General features: G+C 32.0%; 1 protein-coding gene across 2 annotated transcripts in view; it reads right to left on the bottom strand.

Moving 5' to 3' along the window:
- The window catches only part of LOC144958678 (innexin unc-9-like), an 867,612-nt gene that overhangs the window by 800,801 nt on the left and 61,811 nt on the right, over positions 1–5,000 (bottom strand). The window contains exon 2 of one of the 2 annotated variants that reach the window (XM_078890802.1): positions 3,815–4,098. The exons of the other annotated variant lie outside the window; for it this stretch is intronic. The gene's annotated coding sequence lies outside the window, so the exon portion shown is untranslated. The remainder of the gene's footprint in view (positions 1–3,814; positions 4,099–5,000) is intronic. 2 annotated transcript variants of the gene reach the window in all.

Raw genomic sequence — 5,000 nt, 5'->3', positions numbered from 1 at the left:
CCCCCCCCCCCCCCCACCTTCAGAGAACGTAGGGAGGAGCTCAGGATAAAATAACTTGACTTGTACGGCTATGTGGTCTTGTGCTATGACACTCGCTTTCGGATCGGAAGATCCTGGGTTCGAGCTTAGCTCGACGCATAGTTGAGTCATTGGAAAAAGCTCTTTACTCACATTCTCTCACCGTAAACAGGTGTAAAATGTGTTGATCAGGGACCCCTTGTAAAGCGCTTTGAGCACATTTTGTGGATATTGCATTGCTCTATATAAAAGCTCAATTTCTTAATTTTATTTTAATACGGGGCACAGTTCTCCATCCCAAGCCAAATACTAGTAAATAAATACATGTATTATTATTCTTCTTATTATTCTTATTCTTCTTCTTCTTCTTCTTCTTCTTCTTCTTCTTCTTCTTCTTCTTCTTCTTCTTCTTCTTCTTATTTATTATTATTATACTATATATTATTATTATTATTATTATTATTATTATTATAATTATTATTATTATTATTATATTATTATTATTATTATTATTATTATTATTATTATTATTATTATTATTATTATTATTATTATTATATTATTATTTATTATTATTATATTATTATTATTATATTATTATTATTATTATTATTATTATTATTATATCATTATTATTATTATTATTATTATTATTATTATTATTATTATTATTATCATTATTATTATTATTATTATTATTATTATTATTATTATTATTATTATTATTCATTATTATTATTATTATCATTATTATTATTATTATCATTATTATTATTATTATTATTATTATTATTATTATTATTATTATTATTATTATTATTCCAACACTTCATCTGGCCATGGATCAATCAATCAATACTCATTACACCTGTCAGTGCTAACAAGGTGTAAAATATTCACCACCCATCAACACGGCGAGACATTAAAAATAAATACAGCGCGCTCATTGAGTAGCGGTGGCACCAAGTATCTGTACTCGATACTGCTATTATTGGCAAAAACGCCATTTTCATTCATTTTAGAAAGAATATATAAAAATTGAGCTTAAATTGAGCTTTTATATAGCGCAGTATCCACCAAATGTGCTCAAAGCGTTTTACAAGGGGTCCCTGGCCAACAGCAACATTTAACATTTAGGACGGGACATGACTCCTGTTAGGCGATGTTATAATTTTTTTCGGACAGAGACAACGCTGTAACGGCCAGGTACTCATTTTACACCTGAGTGCGGTGAGAGAATGTGAGTAAAGAGCCTTTTTCAAGGACTCAACTATGCGCCGAGCGAGGCTCGAACCCAGGACCTTCCAATCCGAAAGCGAGTGTCATACCACAAGACCGCATAGCCGCATATATTGTACATAATATACCATCAATGAAGACGACCATGTTCTTGCCAAATGTCTTTAATCTGTGATAGATAATACATTGAAAAGTATTGGACCTTTTTTTAAAAAAGTTGAATCAAGATAAGGTAAAAATTAAATATTCCTTCATGGAATGCCTAAGCATAGTATCTAACGGTGGTATTGGGAAAGGGCGTAATTGTTTTCTTTTTCGAGATAAGTTTAAATCGATCGTTCGATACTTGAAGTAATGTAAAAAATAAAATAATATGAATTAATCATTATGATGTTTTTGAACATTTTAACTGTTTTTTATTATTGACTCAATAAAAGGATTTTGAACCCGAAGTGTTCCATGTTTAATATTTTGTTCTTTTTGACGACTTTTCGTAAGATAAGGGTCATTGGGATCGATCAATATTGAGTGTAATGTACTCGTAGAAATATGAATACACATAATAATCTTTTGACTGAAGAAGGATTTTGAGGCCAAAACGTTCCGTTGTTCAATTTTTTTTTTAGTTTCTTAGGAAGCCGTATATATTTATATTAACAGCTTGATATTATAAGATATTTGAATTAAAACGTTTCTGTCCAAAATGAAAATTAAGTATTTTGTCTGAGGAATGCGATCGCTCATAATATGAATATTCAATTGGAACATTGTGTGTGAACCAGATCACCAGTTATAATTGCTATGGATACTCCTCGCTTCACCCAAGATGAGGTTTCTAATTTTAACCCAAATCCAATCAATAAGTGATTGAATGGTTTTTAAATGTAGTCTACGTATGATATTATTTAATCTGTTCCTCTGGAATTGAAGTTAGATGAGCGATTCCTATATATCTATCTATTAACCCCCCCCCCTCTCTCTCTCTCTCTCTCTATCTCTCTATCTATCTCTCTATCTATCTATCTATCTATCTATCTATCTATCTATATATCTATCTACCTATCTATTTTTCTATCTATTTATCTATTTATCTATCAATCAATCTATCTATCTATCTATCTATCTATCTATTTATCTATCTATCTATTTTTCGATCATGTCCGTCTCTATGTGTGTGTGTGTGTGTTTGTGTAAATATATGTTTACAGATCGGTTAATCTGACACTCCGCTTACACGCTACACATTCCTAAAAAACGGAATTATTTCTATATAGTCACTCCGCTTAATCGCAACCTACCTTGATACCATCTTGATTGGACAACAATAATAATATACCCGTCAACGGTGAACTGCTGGTATCTCATGAGCTTCTAGATTCCGTTCAACAACACAAAAGACAACACTTGGATTATATAAATATGAGGATGAATTATCGGAATATGACACACTACCCTTGATAAACGCCGAAAAACTTGACATAGCGAATAAACTATCTACCTCTCTTCAACCAAGGAGAATGCTTGACAATATGATCTACCTATATTGGTGAGATTGCAGACAGACAAAAATTTATAAAGAGCGAGCACAGAATAGAAAAGCAATAAAAGCTTCCCGATCACTATTCTTACGACAAAGTAACAATGTCCCATCTTGTTGTCGATCAAACTTAAAAAGAAAAGAAAAAAAAAAGAAAATAAGGGGAAAAAACCCCAACAAAATGACTAACCAAAAACTACCAAAGTAAAGAAACAAAAAAAAAATAATAAATAGAACCTTCTAATGAGAGGAAATAGGGAGACGACGGTGGAGGTTAGATGGGGGATTGGACACACCCTTCGAAAGAATGACTCCACTATAGCAAAGAAAGTATTGGATTGGAACCCTCAGGGCGGAAGATCAAGGGGCAGGCCACGAGGAACATGGAGAAGAATTAAAGAAGCTGATATACAGAGAAGTGATAAGACATGGAATGAGATTTTTTAAAAAAGTTAGCTCAGGATAGAGAAGGATGGAAACTGTTTGTCTGTGCCCTATACCCTGACCCAGGGTGAAAAAGGCAATGATGATGATGATGATGATGATGGTGATGATGATGATGATGATGATGATGATGATGATGATGATGATGAATGACGCCGTCTTGAACATGACGGTCCAAACCCAGTAGAAATGACAGAGCTGGATGTCCTACGTGAGAGGCAAATGAAAACTGGTGCTTAGATGCTATTTTTAGCCTGACAACTCAATCGATACACTAACCAGAACTCTCATGGGTGTGGGATTAAGCGAAGTTGACTGCATATATACATGCATACATACAGAGAAAGATAAGGAGCCTTAGAGCAGAGAGAGAGAGAGAGAGAGAGAGAGAGAGAGAGAGAGAGAGAGAGAGAGAGAGACTGAGAGAGAAGGAGATAAAAAGAGAGAGAGAGAGAAAATGTTTTTTACATTAAGAAGTTTATTAGAAATTAGACGGCTGAAACTTTAATACACATAAGAGAAATAAGACTGAAATTAAAAAAAAAAACAGTTACATAAAAGAAAGTATGATCTTACCTCCGCGAAGTTGTATTGTCCCAGAAGTCCGTCGTATAAGGGTTAATCACACTTGCACGAATTATTGTAAAACATCCGTAAAGAAAATATTTAGTAAATCCTCGAGAAGAATATTATTATGCCAATGATCTAGTAATGATGAGATGGTGGATGGTATTTCGATGTACGAACAACAGAATCGATGGTGACAAGAAGAATTATTATTAGCCGCCAAGACGATAAACACACATTTAACAATTTCTATTGATTGAGATCAGGCGTCACAGCACTTTATTATACACTAACTGTCAATTCAGAATATAATCACAAACATGATATTTCGAATCAAACATTATATTATATGTGTGTGTGTGTGTGTGTGTTTGTGTGACCCTGCCTCTCAAAGCGGTATTATGTCGGGTTGACACAGGTGTTGAAAATTGAATTTATCGTCACAATTATGAACCTTGAGGTTAAATTCTATTCAGCATAAGGGAGAATAAATGTCATTTGTTACATTTGAAAAAGCTCAAAGTCCGTATTTCTTTCCATTTCAATTTTAAATTCAGTTTTCGGGATCCGATTCATCGTGACATAATACCGTTTTGAGACGATGGGTCACATATATATATATATATATATATATATATATATATATATATATATATAATATATGTAATATATATATACATATATATATATATATATATATATTATTATTATTATTTAAAATATTTACCACAATGTTTGATAATTCGCTCCATTACTGCATGTCGAGCACTTTTCGTACCATATTTGTATCAAACACAATTCAATATATATATATATATATATATATATATATATATATATATATATATATATATATATATATATATATATATTATGTGGTTGAGGGAACACAACGGCATTCCTCCAGAACACTGATACCTCCCGGTATAATCATCCATCAAAATATCAACGGATGGATGAAACAACGTTGTAGGAGGAATTAATTAACCATATGAGGAGACGTTTATATATATAATATATATATATATATATATATATATATATATATATATGTGTGTGTGTGTGTGTGTGTGTGTGTGTGTGTGTGTTCCTATCTACTTGAGACTATGCCACTCAATCATATTGTAAAATTTTGGACAAAATGATACCAATGCTAGATTGACTTCAACTGCATTATAAGACTTAATTGTCGTAA

Source organism: Berghia stephanieae, chromosome 13 (assembly GCF_034508935.2).
Source record: "Berghia stephanieae isolate SIO BIC M18660-M18661 chromosome 13, UCSD_Bste_1.3, whole genome shotgun sequence".
Taxonomy (NCBI): Eukaryota; Metazoa; Mollusca; class Gastropoda; order Nudibranchia; family Aeolidiidae; genus Berghia; species Berghia stephanieae.
The sequence above is the reverse complement of the archived record's forward strand: the minus strand, read 5'-3'. Positions and strand labels throughout refer to the sequence as shown.